The sequence below is a fragment of the Microtus oregoni genome, unplaced genomic scaffold (assembly GCF_018167655.1).
Source record: "Microtus oregoni isolate MIOR12 unplaced genomic scaffold, Mior012 000050F_001, whole genome shotgun sequence".
Classification (NCBI taxonomy): Eukaryota; Metazoa; Chordata; class Mammalia; order Rodentia; family Cricetidae; genus Microtus; species Microtus oregoni.
The window spans coordinates 62,780-81,482 of record NW_024543225.1 but is presented as its reverse complement, the minus strand read 5'-3'; positions in this window follow the sequence as shown (position 1 = coordinate 81,482).

Sequence of the window (18,703 nt, the reverse complement as noted above, 5' to 3'; positions counted from 1 at the left end):
AAAGGAGAGTTGATGTGGGATTCCCCTCTGTATTCTGTAATGTATATTGTTAATGAATAAAGCTGCTTTGGTCCTATAGCAGGGCAGAATAGAGCTAGGCAGGAAAATTCATCTGAATGCTGGGAGAAAGAAGGCAGAGTCAGGGAGAAGTCATGTAGCTGCTACTGGAGACAGAAGCTAGACACTGGACGGAACCTTACTGGTAGGCCACAACCACATGGTGATACACAGATCAATAGAAATGGGTTAATTTAAGATATAAGAGCTAGCCAATAAGAAGCATGAGCGAATAGGCTAAGTAGTGTTGTAATAATACAGTTTATGTGCGATTATTTTGGGTCTGGGCAGCCAGGAAATGAATGAGCAGTCTCAGACAACACCCAACACCATGTATTCTGGTATTGTGCTGAACTTGCCTCCAAATCCTCCAAAAAAGAAAGGTTCTGCCTTTTGAAGCACTCAAAAAGAAAAGCAATGGTCTTTCTTTAGCTATGGACTATGTGCAGGTTATAAAGCAGCCAGTGTCTCAGAAAGTCAATTGAGGGTGAGCTTACTTTAATCCAGTAGGTATTTCCATTTTAATGATTAAGCCTCTGATTTAAAATGGGAAGCTTTTTCTAGGACTCGTTGTATAATAGGAATATCAGACCACAGGCCAATTGGCTCTTCTATGGTAAGGGCTTCAGTTGTGATAAATGCCTAATATGTTTCCCTGGGTTAGTTCCCTAGAAAAAGTGTCATCTGGCTGAATCTGAAGGTTGCTTATACCAAAATATGTGTGTAAGACTGTTAACTTGTCCATTTGGTCCATAGGATCTAGGAAGTAAATCTTGGAAGTGCAGAACTGGTTGTTGCTGGGTAGGATATTGATATTACAGGAATGGTCAAAATGGTATCTTTCCAGATTAGTTTATCTACAGTGGTTCTCAACCTGTGGGTCACAACCCCTTTGGGGGTACATATTAGATATTTACACTATGATTCCTAATAGTAGCAAAATTACAGTTATGACATAGCGATGAAATAATTGGATGGTTGTGGTCCCCACAACCTGAGGAAATGTATTAAGGGGTTGCAGTATTAGGAAGGTTGAAAACTACTAAGCTAGTGTCTCTTGTTGCTCAGGTACCCACTGAAAAGTGGGTGACCCACTGTATAGGTGCCAATAAATATTAGAGATGAAGAATGTATTTATTGTTGTAGGTTATGTTCATAGAATTAGCCAGAAACCCTTGATTTGATTGGTCTTCCACAAGTCTATTAAATCCAGGGCAGTGTGAATTCTTCAATTGTCTTAGCACTCTCCATCTCTGCCAGTAAGAAGGGGTTATAGTTGTCAAGAACCACTTGAGAAACAACTGGGTGGACTCAGTTCAATTCATCTTCCTCCATACTTGCCAATTTAGCATGCTGTATACCATCTGCTGCCTAATAAACCTGTCCCCATATCCCAAATGATGGGAAGCTAATACTTTCCCTTGTCCATCTCCTAAGGTCTGTTAGAAGGCATAAGATAGGAACCCTGATTAACCATAAAAATTCACATCAACAAGTTTATGTATCTGTGGACTAGTGTCCAAATCCTCTCCCTCCTACTTTCCCTATTGTGTGGACACTTTTAGGACACTATCTGTTTGCATATCATATGAGAGCAGTGCATTATTCAGTTTTTGTCCCTGTTAGGTAGAACTTGCAACCCAACAGGCATGTTCTACACAGCTGGGACCTAGGTAAGTTCATCAGGAACTAGAGCTAGGGCCTTAAGGACAGACTGAGTATCAGGGAAAGAAATGTCCTCCTCCAGTCAGGTATGGCCTCACATTCTTGGCTCTTCACTTTTGCATGTTCTGTTTAGTACTCTAAGTGATCTATGAAAGTAGAAAGCAGTCGGGCAGTGGTGGCGCAAGCCTTTAATCCCAGCACTCGGGGGGCAGAGGCAGGTGGATCTCTTTGAGTTCAAGACCAGTCTGATCTATAAGAGCTAGTTCCAGGACAGGCTCCAAAGCTACAGAGAAACCCTGTCTCAAAAAACCAAAAAAAAAAAAAAAAAAAAAAAAAAAAAGAAAAAAAAAGAAAGAAAGTAGAAAGCAAATTGTCCTCATCAGTACCATAGTTGTAGCATGCTGTCCTTGCTTCTGAAGGGCACCAGAGTCCTTTCCTCCTTCTTAACACCCTCAGGTACTTGGATTCCTATCTCTTCTCTTTTTGTTTTTCAAAACAGGGTTTCACTGTATAGCCCTAACTGCTCTGGAACTTGCTCTGTACACCAGGCCAGCCTCAAACTCACAAGATCCACCTGCCTCTGCCTCCCTAGTGCTTGGATTAAAGGTGTGTACCACTACCACCTGGCAGATTCCTACCTCTTAACCTGGCAACACTTTAATTACATACCACACCAAGCAAAGTCAGGTCTTGCCAGTTAGAGAACTTGTTTAGTAGGATAACAACTTAATTGAGAAGATTGAGAGGGACAAGAATATAAACTGTTTTTTATTTAGTCACTGGTTTAGCCCAAGGATTTGGATATGGACACACTTTGCAGGATGCATTAGAATGAGACTTTCTTGTCACAGATTAGACAGCAATAGCGTGACACCAACCATTTATAATTAGAAGAGAAGCCTTGACATGAAAAAATAACTGTCTTGTAAGCTTATTTATATCCCATAGCAGTAACTAGGAACAAAGACATCTTTTTATCTGCAAAGAACGCAAATATCCAGGGAGTCAGGTATAACCTATTTTTGGCTCTGAGGTTTACAGCCCTGCCCTTTCTCTATTTGGACCTACAGTGTAGGCTGCCGTTCTTACGAAGCACCATGCTTCAGACTTCCAATCAGTTGCAGTAGGTGTTTGAGTTCTCTAAAATGCCAGTGCCGCTGCCTCATCAGGCTGATGAGTCACAGGAGTGTTGACTGCGAACGTTGTAAGAAAGTGCACCACAGGAGGAAGCCGTAACAAACACAAAGTTGCCAGTGCGGAGGAGTGATGCTGCTCTGACCTGGAAGTAGTCCAAATTTCCATTCCCAGCCATATAACACCGCCTACAAGAAATTTGTCAATTGATTGTTCTGTTGCCTGGTTAACTTCCTGATTAACACCCAAATTCTCTGATTTCCTCATCATCGCTTGCATTGGCTTCAGGGGATTTAGGGCTGATGGAGGCAAAACCTAGGACCTCCAGGGTGACAATGGCACACAAGGAGATTTACTTAGATGACACTTTGACAGGTTTACATGAGGTGGGTATCCCATGTGATCAAAGCCCTTCCAGAAAATTAAAAGCTCAAGAATTCCCAGAGGATTGGGAGATCAGAGAGTGGACCTATATATCTATCTCAACATAAGTGTTTGGCAGCCGAATGGGAAGTCTCTAGGTCAAGGAATGCGGAAGAACAGCAGTGTAATTGAGGTCTTTTGTAACTATAGGCTTTAATTTATCTATGGGTAACAGCTGTTAGGTGCAGCTTTGGGAGGAATGCAAATCAGGCAGGCACTCGGTGGCTAAAAAATCTGCTTATTTTGAATATATTTAAAACAACTGAGTGTGTAAAACTGAACTTTGGTGCCACCTGGGTTTTGAACTATGGGTCCCAGCTTGCTGTGAAAAAGAAAACAACAGAGTCAGTTTGTAGAAGTCTCTGGTATTTTTTATATATCAGTGTCTATGTTGTAGCGTAAATAAATGGGTCTATTCCAGTATGACTGCGCATAGTTGTGTGACTATGTTGATATGCATATTTATGTGTATGAGTAAATATATAAGTATATATTTGGGTATTCTCTTGTGTGTAGGAATATGTATTAACATGTTTTGTGTATTATTGTGTGAGCCTGTTTGAGCCAATGTGTACACATGTATGAGTCAGTTCCTAATCACATGCACTGATGATAGTATGTGCTCATTTGTACATAAATGTGTAAGATAGTTAATATACAAATATATTAGTCACTGGATGTAAACAAAACCACATAAGCACACAATGTGTGTATGTTTGTTTGTGAATATGTAAGCATAATTCTTTTATTCACATGTGAAAATAAATACGTGCTTGTATGAAAATAGCAACAGGAGGATGTATGTGTGTTTGTGTGCAAGTGGAAGGGAATAAGCATATAAGTCATGTGAATTTGTTTATAGATGGATAATTATGTGACTAAATCACCCTACTGTGTGTTAATGTGCAGTCAGTTCATGTTTCTGAGTGAATGATCATTTTTCTGTGTCTAATATCCTAATACGTATATATCTATAGTTATAAACATAAAACCTTATGAATATATAAAAAGATTCATACATAAATTATTTTGTGAATTTTTCATGTGTGTTTGTATATTAATGTTTTATATGTTTTTATGTTGATTAGTTTTGTGTGAGCACAAGTATCTGTGAAGAAAAATACATGAGTATTCATGTTTTGTTTATGTAATATGTGTGTTTCTGTGAATTAATTTGTAAGCATAGTTGTATGTGTGAATATATAAGCACGTTCATCTCAGGTCTGCATATATATTCTAAGTATATATGTGTTGATGTATAAATAAGCTCAGATTTGGAGAGTTGGATCAGTGGTTTAAAGCACTCTTTGGGCTTGCAGATGACCTGGATTTCATTCCCAGCACTCACATGGTAGCCCACAATCACCTGCAATTCCAGTTCCCAGGGATCTAATGCCCTCTTCTGACCTCCACAGACACTTCATGAATGTGGTACACAGACATACGTGCAACAAAACCCTCATACACATAAAATAAAAATACATACTTTCAATAATGTATAGAGTTCATGTGTGTGTGTGTGTGTGTGATAATGTGCAGTTTTAAATGAAGTAAAGGTGTAACTATCTGTATGAGTTAATTTGCAAATATGTTTCTATAAGCATGTTATACCTTCCCTGTCCTTGACTTTGCTTGAGTCTTAGTCTCTTCGAGAATCAACTTGTGACTCTCCCCAGGTCCTGCCTGTTCCTGTATATTATATGCCTCCAGCAAGTTCACTGACTACTGTTGCTGACTAGACTAGCTCCAAGAACAAACTCTCACACCTCAGCTTTCTGTGTTATCCTCTGTTCCCTCCACGTCCCCCACCAACTCTATGCAGAACACAAATATTCCCTCCACTAGCCTCCCTCTACATAAACCAATGCATAAGAAAAACCCTGGATTTAGAGCCTGTACTACCTCTTACATTTCAAGAAGTTTCTGAGTTGGCCTTGCCTCCCTACCTTCCACTACATTTGGCCAAATCAATCAATTTGGCTCACTTTTTCTCAAATGTCCCAGGTCTTCATGCCAAAGACATGACACAGTGGAGTTTTGTCTCAATGAGACAACAGGAATAAATAAATCAATCTGTTTGAAAGTCAGTTATAAAGTTTCTTCAAGAAAATGTAGACAATTGCAATTTCTAAAGATTGATCCTTGCCCTATTCATTGCCCTTGACACTGAATGACAACTCATATGTTAAATGGACCATATGGCAGCAGGGTAGAATATGCTATGCTTAGTGTTATTAACTACTTCTTAACTTTTTCTGAGAGATGGCAACAAGACTAAGGCAAAGAAGTAAACTATCCAATTCTTCAACAATGCAGGTTGATTCAAATGCCGCTGTCACAAGAAAGGAATCTGAATGTGTCCTAACATTTGAATTTCTATTGGCCCAAGCTTCTTCCTCTCAAAAGTCATTGCCTCCTACCTGGGCAGCCCACCTAAAAAGAGAATGCCTATCCCTGTAAGATAAGGTTATTGAAAGAGCCTACCTTCTGCTCTCTCAATCAATGCCTCCCCGTCTGCATATATACACTATGGAACCTGTGGTCTGTATCTTATGTGATGCAAGTTGGAAAGAATAATAAAGGGGGTATAATGAGTGAGCCATACTCAAATTCTGAGCACCTTAGGTTTTAGGGTACAGTGATTTAAAAGAATGTTTCCCAAAGCCTGATCTGGGGAATTCATAATCACTGGAGTGACAGAGTGTTGGGACCTTTTCCAGAAGTAGAGTCACTAAACTTGATGGGTGATGAAGGCTTGGAGAAAAGCAGGGAAGCACTTGAAGTCTGGGTAAGCACAGTAGCTTGGACAGAGAAAAGCATTTCCTTGGTTAGGATTTCTATTGTGATAAAACATCACGATGAAAGGGAAGACGGGGTTTATTCTAGCATCTAACTTTCAGGTCACAGTCCATTATTAAAGGAAGTCAGGACAGGAACTGAAACATAGGGCAGGGACCTGCAGGCAGAAGCTGGTGCAAAGGCCGTTGGGAAGTGCTGCCTACTGGCTTGCTCCCCATGGCCTGCTCAGTCTGTTTTCTTACAGTACCCAAGACCACTAGCCCAGGGATGGCATCACCCACAGCAAGCTGGATCCTTCCACATCAATCAAGAAAATGCATTAGTGGTTAATCTAATGGGAGCATTTTCTCAATTGAGGTTCCCATTTTCAAAATGACTTGAGCCTGTGTCACGCTGACACAAACTAGCCAGCACTATTGACCCCTTGTTAATTACGCACAAACCATTACTATTTAACTGCAAACTTTCCTTTCTTGATCACCCCTAAAATCTCATGTAAAATATAACACTCCAACTTTTAAAAGTGCCACAATTTCAAGCAGTTTAAAAGTTCAATCTCTTAAAAGCTTCCAAGGTCTCTTTCAAAGTTTGCCTCTATAAAATAGTCAAAGACCCTAAAATATCCATGGCTTCTAAATAGCCATAGTCTCTAAAATGCCCATAGTCTCTCCAAAATCCTAAAATGTCTTTTATTGTGGGCTCTTATAAAACTAAAATAAAAGTACTTTCTTATTCCAAGGAAACATTGAATGAAATGAGGTAATGGCTGCACCTGGATATAGTTGAAGAGAGGGTTTTTATTGTCAGTATGAGGAAGAGTACATACAACCAGGAGCATCTGAAAGAGTGCAGAGCAGAGAGATTGCAGTAAACAACACATGACCAGTAGACTGAGCCAGGCCGTGAGAGGAAAGGGAGGGAGAAGAGTGAGATAGGAAGAGAGGGGGGCTTAAGGGAGGAAGGATACAAGAGAGGAACTGAGGGAACCAGGAGAGCGCATGGCTGAAATGGCAGGGTTATATAGGAATGGGAAGCTGGTGGAAGGGTAGCAAAACCCACAGGCTGGAGAGGTTTAGAGATGAGGACGGGGTGAAAAGAACTGAGAGGAGCCACAGATACTGAGTAAGCCTGTAAGCCTGCATATGCTTTGCTATGCTAACCACAGTTAGCCATTTGTCCCCAGTTTCTTTTGGACCTGACAGAAATAAACAGGGCCCGGTCATTGTTATGGGGAGCCTACCAGAGGTGACCACTCAGACACAGTTTACAGCCAGTTGCAAGTCTTTGTTCCAGCTGGCTTGGACTACACTCAGGTACTCAGGACCTAAGTATAGCCCCGAGTGTCCAGAGCATGGGAGTTTTGAAGGCAAAAACCACATCACGGCATCCTGTTTGGCAGCTAGCTGTGAGGGACTTCACAGAAGTCAACAGTTTAACAGGAGCTACGAAAAGCAGTTATTTGAAGGGGTTTCCAGACCAGCTGGCAGTTTAACAGACCCTAAGATAAGCAGTTATCTAAAGGGGGTGGCTTACACAAGCAGGCAATGCAACAGAAGCTACGTTAGTTAGGGCCTCTTGACCTTGGGTTCCTAGAATAAAGCTGGGTAATTTCTCATGGAATTCTCCATTGAGGAGATCCAATAGTTAATTCTGAAATGCCCTCAGTAAGAATACAAGATAGAGAAACCTCTGCATTGGCTAGCCCGGTCACATCCTAATCAAATCAAAGCCCAAACAATATAAACAACTGTGTCAGATACCCAGGATTCACTCACAGTCTTCTGGGCTCCAGGGGGCTTGCCGAGGTACACTCAAATTCTTTCCTAGGCTCAGGCTGGCTCCACTCCACAGCTGCTACTGTCCTTGGTACAATCCCATGACTGGCACCTCCAAAATGCTTGGGTCTCTGCAACCGGGTCTCGCCTTCATCACTGGCCTTTCCTGGGCTCTCTTAAGTAGCTCTGGACCTGCTACATGTTACCAAGCCTCAGCCTCTCTCCCTGACCCCTTCCATCCTAGGGTTTTCACTGTTCCTGAAACTGTATCCTCAAAACCTCAGCTGCTCTCCATGTCCCCTTCACGCAGTCACAAGAGTACCTACCACCTGGGAGACTCATATATACCTTACGACTTTTGGCTGCCACCACGAGATGTGGCCTAGGCCCCCCTCTTGACCACCGTTTTTACGTGCTGATCCTAAGGAAATACTCCCGGAAGACTTCATAGCAATGATGCTGCCCTCTTCCTAACAACCACTACTAATTGTTTCAGCTTCAGCTAACAAGCATCAGTAGGCAAGGTTTCACTTCAGTGGATCTGATCTCTTGTTAACCACAGCCAATTCTTAAGCCCCATTTGACCTGGAACACAGATCCTTAAATCTAAAACTACCAGACATCCCTGATAGTCTTTAAGGAACTCTTCGACTTTCTTCTGAAACATCACAAACCTTGCCTCCATCAGCATTATCTTCTAAGTTCCCACAAAACAGTAGCTCATTGAGCTTTGAGCAGTCAGAGGCTTTTCTAGGCCGAAGTTCCAGACGCTTCCACAATCCCCTTAAAATGGCCAGGTGTGTCACAACAGTCCCCCAGAACCTGGTACCAATTCCCGTCTTAGTTATAGTTTCTCTTGCCCAAGAAGGAAAGGGTTTATTTCAACTTACAATTGCATTTCCCAGTTGAACACTACTAGGTGAAGTCTGGACAGGAACCTGAAGGCAGGAGCTGATGCAGAGACCAGCAGCTTACCGGCTTGCTCCTTGTGGCCTGCCCAGCCTGCTTTCTTATAGCACCCAGCACCACCAGCCTAGGGGTGGCCCCACCCACAGTGAGTTGGGCCCTCCCACACCAATCAAGAAAATGTGCCACAGACTTGTCCACAGGCAAATCTCATAGGGGAATTTTTCTCAACTGAGGTTCCCTCTTCCAAAATGACTCTAGCTTGTGCCAGGTTGACATACAAACCAGCCAGCACAACCACACTCTCACTTTTTAAGAAACTAAACCAGATCGGTGCCCTGGGTATAACGAATGTGTGCCTAAGTGCCTTTGCTAAAGCACAGGACAAGTGGAGCAAAAGATTCTAGCGTGAGAATAGTACACTACAGACCTAGCTCTGCAGGTTGTGCTACTTCTACACACAAGCAATAGGCTCGGTACTTTCAAAGGAGTAGACAAAGTGCTAAAGGCCTTTTACATAGGAAAGTAGAGGTATGGGAGAAATTCGAGAGGTGGAGCAAAAGACCTAGAGATTGGCGGTCTGGGTGTGCTCTACTTCAGGTCTCTGCAGGTGCAGGAAGCAGGCTCTGGAGTGGCAGAGGTGCCTGGGGTGCACCACTGCTCAGGTTATTGGGTAAATGGTTTACTGTGTCTCCGTTCAATTCCAAGGCCTCAAAAGTCTAGGTCTGACTGACAGAAAATTTGTATTCTGCTCTCAGATGGAAGCCACAGCCTGTCAGCGCTTGTCTAACCCCCGTGAACCGCGGCCTCAAGGGCAGCCTTTTGTTTTTACTTCCATGGGAAAGTCACTCGTCATCAGTAAATGCTGCATTACTTCACGGGAAATGGCAGGCAACACCTCAGTCATCAACTTCCCAAGCCCCCCACCTCCTTCTGCAGACTTTGTAGACAAGCCCAGTCAGTCAGAAACATTTGTTCTTTTTACCTCTCCCTTCCATTGGTGAAGGAGCTAGACGCACAGCAATCAGGCAGAATTATTGTTCCCACGCATGCCTCTTTTCAAGAGGATGGAAAAAATGATATTGTGCATATTACCAGATAGGATGTGGCACTGAAGTACACACATTCTAAGAACTAGAAAGGGAGGAAGCAGTCAGGTGGGAGCTTCAGAAACACATTGTTTCAGCTCCCTAAAGAGCACAGCACGAAGTCAGAATGAGCAAATTCTCCAAATTGGTGGGTTCTTCCCTCAGGGGCACCCAATTCGTTTAAGAGAAGAAGTCTTCTACCCACAGTGCCCTTCTGAGGTGGCCATCCAGTTTACCTTCTCTGTCCTAAGTCACATTCCCTTAGCCTTAGCTGGACTGTATACATTGTTATCACTTCCGTCTAAGCCTTGCTTTTGGACATCTGTTCCCAGGACTGGACATGTGGCAGAAGATGCAGAAAGACCATCATACGCACACAGAAGAGATTTCTGACATTTATTCAGTAAAGCAACTTCACATTCCTAAGGGTTAGGGCTGTCTTCACAAAGACATATGTTCAGTGAATTGGCATTGCACTAATCATGTGTGTCTGGCCTGGAGATGTCATAGGTAATGCCGCATGTAAGTACTCAGTGACAGTGCAGTGGAGGCTGGCTTTTCCAGGGTTCTCTAATTTATTCACTCAGAACACCCAAGTTTATTATGATCTCCATTTTCTTCCAAAGAGCAGCTTGTAAATGAGAATGGGCTCCAGGAATTCCTAGGAGGTATAATTCTTTCCTATCATGACCAAGGTCTCTGTAAGAATGTGTGTGTGTGTGTGTGTGTGTGTGTGTGTGTGTGTGTGTGTGCATGTGTTCGCTAGCAGTCTCCTGCCGGAGTGCAGATATTGCATGAAAATCTGCATCCAACGAGCACAACATGAAGTCAAAATGAACAAATTCTCCAAATTGGTGGGATCTTTCCTTCAAGGGTACCTGATTCGTTTAAGAAAAGGAGTCTTATACTTACAGGGCCATTTTGAGCTGGTCCAACTACCCACTTTTTTCTTGGTTCACGTTCACTTTTGGTGTGCCTTATACAAACATGTTCGTTTTTTTAATTTATTTATTATGTATACAATATTTTGTCTGTGTATATGCTTGCAGACCAGAAGAGGGCACCAGACCTCACTACAGATGGTTGTGAGCCACTATGTGGGTTGCTGGAAATTGAACTCAGGACCTTTGGAAGAGCAGGCAATGCTCTTAACCGCTGAGCCATCTCTCCAGCCCCCCACAAACATGTTCTTAACTATTTTTAACATCGGATTTTATTTTTATTTACTCCAAGGTGAGGTGGCTGGGAAGATGGATCAACGGGTAAGAGCACTTGTCATACAAGTGTGTAGTCCCGAGTTTGGATCCCCACCATGCATGTAAAATCCAGGCATAGTTCCACGTTGGGACCTAGGAGACAAGTGGATCTGGGAACTTGATGGCCAGCTAGACTGGCCAAATCCATGAACACTAGGTTCAGCGATAAATCCTGTCTCAAGTAAATAGGACAGAGAATGATTAAGCAGGACCTCTAACATTCTCATCTGGCCTCTGAGCACAGGTGGGAACATGCCTGTATATACATGCATACTCTCTCTCACACACACAAGCACCACACATACAAATAGTCCAAAGTGAACACAAAAAAATGTCTTAGTTCTGGATCCTGTGGCTAGGATAAAATGTCTGTCCTGACAAAAGCAACCGAAGAGATTAACATAGTTTATTTGGATCACAATTTCAAGGTACAGCCCACCATTGCGGGGAAGGCAAGGTGGCAGGGACTTGAGGCAGCTGCTCCCATTATAGCCACCATCAAGAAAAGAGGGCAATGAAAATGACAGTCTGCTAGTGCTCCACCCCCTTTTTTTCCTCACTCAGTTCAACAGCCTAGCCAAGGAACTGGTACATCCCATGTCCAGGGCTAAAATTCAAACTCAGCTACGTGTCTCCTGTCTGTGTTGTGTGCCTCACTCACCATGCTGAACTGCCCTAACCATTTCCTATCACCTGAATTTGACATGCAACACCGGGCAAACTAAACCACAGCCCCTTCATCCCTGGGAAGTATCATACAGAGCCATATGATGTTGTACCCAGGAATATGGTGGACAATTAGAGTCTGTAGGGGAAAGGCAAGCTTTGTAATATCAAGAAAATGAAGTACTAGACTTTCTGAAGCAAAGGAAATATGTCAAGATTGTTCTAGATTATTTACATAATTCTACAGGCTGGAATTTCATTGAGGATAAGCAGAGACTATGCCTGATCGACTTAGTAAGGAAGATTGTTTAGTTAGGGAAGAGCCAAAGGGCCTGGGGTGGTATAACTGGATGTTCCTCTCCTTACTACAAACTCTATCTCTATGATCCTAAAGCAGGGCAACCCCAGTGGAAAGGATAGGAGGTGACTTGATTAATACAAGGTACCAAGCGCTCAGGAGAACACTCATGTTGAGTTTGGACTCAAGCCAATTTCCATGGTGTGTATGTTAATGATTTTCTTTTACTCTTTGGAATGCCCCATATGCACAGTGATAACATACTGCCTAGTCTTGTGAAGCACGGGAGAAGGGTGTTATTCGCCCTTACTCTGAAAATACTGTCTCAGGCATGAGTTAGAATGCTGTTACCCATAAGTTCAATGAGAATAAAGCAACAGTGTGTGCCAACTGCATAGACGTAAAACAATATTATATGTTTTTGATACTTATTTGAATTGATGCATGTTAGTGTGTCTATCACATTTGTGCAACTGCCTGCAGAGACTAGAAAAGAGTGTTAGATCCACTGGAGTTAGAATGACAGGCAATTATGTGCTAGTCTATATAGGTAGCAGGATCTGAACTCGGGTCCTCTGGAAGAACATCAAGTGCTTTGAACTACTGAGCCATCTCTCCAGGGCAAATAAAACACCCTTTAAAGGTATCTTTATACCAAAACAAACATACAGCAAAGTTGCCTATTGACAGCTGATTAAAATGTTGTGACAAGGCCTTAGTCCACATTGGAAAATAATTTAAAATTCATAAATTCATGACACACAGAAAACAAAAACAGCACAAATACGCTACTACACAAGTACAAATACCTGTTATGTGGCACATTGATATAGATAGACTGTCATCATCACTCTGACACTCTAGAACATAAGGCAGACAAGAATAGTTTCCTCTATTGAAAGCCCCCAGTCAACTTACAGCCATCGTGGGTGGTCCGGAAATCCCAGGGGCCATGGTGAAGAACATCCAAGTTCTATAAGGGCAGACTATCAGCAGAGGTAGCAAAACTCTTCATCATGTTAAGGGCAATGGTAAACACTTTCTCTCTGAAAATTCTTAATGAGTATGTCAGACAAATCTCTTTTGAGAAGGATGCCATTCACATCATCTCATACCAGTCCCTAGAGGAGATTAGATACGGTTATAACAGTCCTAGCAAAGACTGTGCAATGGAAAGACCACTGAGATAACCCGTGGGGTATGATATATGTTTCTCATTTCCCTTCAGAGGTGAATACAACCTATAGCCACAAGGCTGTTAATATAGGAAGGGAACAGACTTGTTCATGTTGACTGGATCCAATAATCTATATAATATTGGATTGAAAGGTTTAATGGCTATAGTCCTAAGATTTAAGGTTGCAATAATAAACTGTGAGACAATTCATTTATTTTAGGAACAAGAACAGGATAAACCACACTATTAAATGGACTCTGTGGGAGAAAATCACTTCTTCACTCTCATTGGGTCTTATATAACCGATTTCAATCCTTGAAGGTGCTTAGCTTTAATTTACTTTTGGCCATATTAACTGTTTTAATTGGCAGTTCATGGGGCCTCATTTCGCCAAGCAATTTGTCAAGATTTAATTTTAGTTTATTATTGATTGAGAACAAATATCTACCCACTCTGGGATATTTTAGGATAATATGTGTTATGGCCACAAGGATTTTAGACAATAGTTCTGATGGTTAAAGTAAAGTACACCTATTCTCTCTGCAATTTATGTTTAGTGATTTGCATAACATTATAGAGAAGGATCATAGTTAAATTTAGAGAGATCCCTAGATACAATAGTTAATTTAGATTCAATGGTAATTAAAGCCTGAAGACTTGCCAGTTGATGTATCTTAGCAGATGTTAGTTAATGAAGAAGCCATGTTGTAGAAGAACAAAAGACAATGTACTTTATCATTTTGTTGTAAAAAAGATTGTACGTCTTGTATTTTAGCAATTTTGGATTTCCAGTTAGGTAAGGTTTTGAATTTTATTTTTATTGCAAGTTTTGTTTGTTTCCTCGTAGATTTTAATTTGCTACTTTCCTTCATTTCTTCTTGGTTGCTAGTTATTGGGTATCTTCAGAGGGTATCCAGCTTCTTCGTTCTACTCTTATTTATAGATTTCCTCATCCACAGAGCCACACATTAGTATCTTCAGGATTAGAAGCTTTCTCTATATTGTTGTGAAGGGTTTAAGGACTCTGGGTTTAATCTGGGTGTGAATTAAGACATAGTTGTGTTACAGGGATGACATGGATGCTTTCCTCTGTACCTATGATAATTAGGATTGTTGCTGTAACAGGAGCTAGGCAGCGAAGTACAGTGAAACTTTGCTGTGTCTGCAACTCAAAGGTCAATGAACTAGAACCACCCCCTTCTATGGATATCCTATGAAAAATTCTGTAAAAATTTCTTCATGATATTTTATAGCTTTATGGTATTTCTAGTCAATAATAGATTTGTGACTTTTGGGTTTCATCTCCAGTTAATCACATGTGGTACAGACTTTCTGGATAGTTACAGAAAAAATATTGGGCATATTATATTCCACTTTGGTATTATTACATATCATATATGTATACACATATATCCTTCTCCATGGAATGCCAATTAACCTCTAATGTTCACATAGGTCATTTATCTATGGATTGGATGGGGCCCATTAATCTCTTGTTTTCAAGATTAACCCTTTTACTTGCTAGAAAATCACAAAAACAAATCCAGCTAAAGTACACTGAACAGAGGTGGCTTGTATTGGAAGATAAGTTTATTATCAAATGTGTCTTCTCTTTTCTCTTCTTTTCCTTTCTTTTCTTTTCTTTTATCAGTACCTGAACCACAGGTCACCTTGGATGTGGACTTCAATAGCTCTGGTGCCAGTAGAATGTGCATAACAGTGGTCAAGGAAGCAGAAGCCCAGGAGATGGGGAAAGTCACTATTTTACCTGAACAACTATTAGAAAACTGCAATGTCATGGTTAATTCTCCCTGAAGTAGTACCTCCTTCCTTTATAGAAACATAGCAAAAGGCTATTTCAATCAAAAATAATATTTGCACATCTGCCCCAAGCAGTCAGCAATGGTCACAAGGCTAGACACACTGGGTATTTACTGAGGGTCACTAGTTCAAAGCACAGTAATCAGAATTCAAGCAATGCCAGACAAAGGGATCTATCGTCTAAGGGCTAGAGAGATGACACACACGCACTGTTCTTTCAAAGGCCCATGCTGAGTAACTCACAATTGCCTGATTCCAATTTAGTGGGTTCAAACAAACTCACCTGACCTTTGTGAGTACGTGCACTCACACACGCATACCCACACATGGACACACATATGCATGTAATTCAAAACAATTATATTTGAAAAAGAAAGGAATGGAACAGGAGAGATAGCTCAGAGAGATTATGAGCACTTGCTGCTCCTGCAACAGACTTGGGTTTGGCTCTCCACAGCTACATGGCAGCTTGCAACATATGTAACTCCAGGAGACCCATGCCCTCTTTTGTCATCTGTGGGCACTAGGCATGTACACTGTGTCCATATATACATGCAAGAAAAAAATCATACATATAAAAGAAAAATAAATTAATAGACAATATTTGAAAAAAACAGACAAAAATGGATTCTGTTGTCTGCTTTTTGTAGGTAAGAGCCTTAGAGATCACCAATCAAATTCATGCCATGCTTGATGACATGTCACAGTAGGGTATGATTAACTAACATATTATTATATATTACATACTGTAAATTATAATATATTAATATGTAATATATAGCAATATAGTGTCACATAAGTCAAAACATAGACCCACCAACAGTTGGTAACTTCATTTCAGGTAACCTTTTCTATTATCATGGAGCCATTTAGTTAGCAGTGGAGCAGTTACATAAAGCTGACCAGACTTAACACTTTGGCCATCAAATATTGTCTTAGCCAACATTCTATTGCTGTGAAGAGGCACCATGACCACAACAACTCTTCTAAAAAAAAGCATTTAATTGGGTCTGACTTATTAGCATGATGGGAAGCATGGTGGTATGCAAGCAGACATGGTACTAGAGGAGCTGAGAGTTCTACATCTGGATCGGCAGGCAGCAAGAAGAGAGAGACACTGGGCTTGACTTGAGCATTTGAAACCCCAAAGTCCACCCCCAGTGACACACTTCCTCCAACAAGGCCACACTTCTTAATCTCTGTCAAACAGTACCATCCTCTAATAACCAAGCATTCAAATCTATGAGCCTATGGGGGCTATTCCTATTTAAACTGCTACATAATATTGACAGTTGTATTACTAACTTCTTATTCTCCCCACTGGTAACTGAGTCATTATAGCTCTACTTTGTTTTAGGGTTACAGTTAAACTGGATGGCCAAATACACAATGAACAGATAAGGTCTATAACAAGTTATTGGCCATAACAAGGGAAAAAAAAGTTTGTAGCACAAATAATAAAAACCCAAAGCCGGATACTGGGGTTCAATCTGAAGATCAGAAAAGCAAAGCAACCAAGCCACTAAAGAGATTTTACTTCTACCAAGACTCAGACAAACAAAGGGTCGATCCCGCAAATGTTCTCCACCAACCTCAGACTTGACACTCCACTGAGTTCTTGTCTCTTCCTCTTTATATTCTTCTCTCTGCCCAGCCATATCACTCCTGTCTCTTCCTCCCTAGTGCTAGGATTAAAGGCATGTGATCCCAAGTGGTGGGATCACCGTTGTGTGATCTGTTTCTCTTTTAGACATATTCAATCTTTTGTAGCCAAGGGTGGCCTTGAACTCACAGAGCTCTGTCTGCCTCTGTCTCCCAAGTCCTGGAATTAAAGGTGTGTGCCACCACTCCCTGGCCTGTAAGGCTGACTAGTATGGCTGCTTTGCCTTCTGATCTTCAGGCAATCCTTATTTATTAAAACACAAATAACACACCACTATTAAAGTCTGCATGTTTTGAAGTGCTCTAAATCATGAATTGTGGGAAGCAGGCCATTAAATATCAAAGAAGCGAGGTACTGTTCTCTTTTGGGAAGAGGATTCAGTTGGTTTGCTTGAATAATTCTGTGGGCTGCCATAGCATTGAAACAAATATTAAGATAAAAGAAGAAAATATGCAGTGTCCATTTGACACGGAAGATTCTTTGACCAGGGGAGCTTATCCAAGAGTAAAGCTGGAAGGGAACTGGTTCTGGCATTTGACATTTTCAAATCCAAAATGCCCACAAAGCACATGGTAACCCCAAATTTCATATCAAAACCCCTTCATGTACATTCAGAGGCTGAAATAAGAGACTAGAAAATTCTGTCTTGCACCTTGATCCCAAGAGATGGACCCTTGGACCTTGGGGCATAACCATACCAGTGCCTAGAGCCATAATAACTGGGCTGAAGCACAAATCTATCTGAAATGGGCACTAGCAGGCCCACTCCAAACCCCTCTAGGGACTGACAGACAGGGAAAGTATATCCTTTGGCCAATTTCTCCCAAGCTGTGGCTAGTCTTTCCTACACAAGGCAATCTGGCTGGTCTGCCTACTAATAGAAGCTGTCTGGAAAAGGGCGATCTTCCATAGAGAAGTGGAGGCCTGTATTTGTCAGGGATCTCAGGAGAACATAATTTATAAGGGGAAAAGTTGGTCAGTCCACAACTTTTCCCACAACTGTCTCTGCTGGTTTTCGGTCTGCGATGGAATCTCGAAGACATAGGCTCTAATGCCAGTTGGACTTGCCAGTGAGTGAAGGCAAGCAGGCAGAATGAGAGCTTCTTCCACATCCTTTATACAGGCTGCCAGCAGAAGGTGTGGTCCAGATTAGACGTGGATCATCCCACCTCAAAGATCCACAGTAGAGTGGGTCTTCCCACTTCTGATGATTTAACTAAGGAAAAGTTCCTCACAGCCATTCCCAGCCATTTGAGTTTTTGTTAATTACAGATGTAGTGACAGTGACAACCAAGAATAGCCACCACAAGGCCACAGGGAAGTTTTGAGGTGGGGGTAGGGTTGCTGTCCACAATGAGTCAGGTCTAAAGAAGTTGAGCAAATCTACTCTAAGAATGCCTCAGATGCCTATGGCCTCAGAGCTCTAAGGAGACTTGTGAGTTGATAACCCACATCTGGACACGAAATGGAATGGACTATGGAACGAGCACCAAGTACAAGGGAAGTAGATGAGGAATCCTAATCACTCTGGCAGAGTCGCCTGTGAGCAAAGACCACTGAGAGAATGAGTCAGGAAGGTCAGGTGTCTCGAAGAGCCTGGAGGCAACAAGACATGTTCAACCAGGAGCTATAGCCCACAAAACAGTCCAGAATATGTCAACTTCGGTGAAAGCATATCTGGTCTCCCCCTCCTTCTCCCCTTCAAGTAGCAAGTAGGTACACAATGACAAGGTCCAGTGTCTAGCACTACACAACCTGAACCCAGACAGACTAACTCATTTTGTAGGTGCTCTGGAAACATACAAAGTGATAGTTGGCACTTAGCGCTGCCTAGACTGCATCCTCTTTTGCCGTCTCCTTCCTTAGACTGCTGTATTTTTCTCAAAGCCCAAGTCCCTTGCCCACAAGAAGGCTGGACTGGGGATAAGCAACCAAGAGTACGCTGTCCTGTTCTCCTGAAGAATTGTGAGATGCT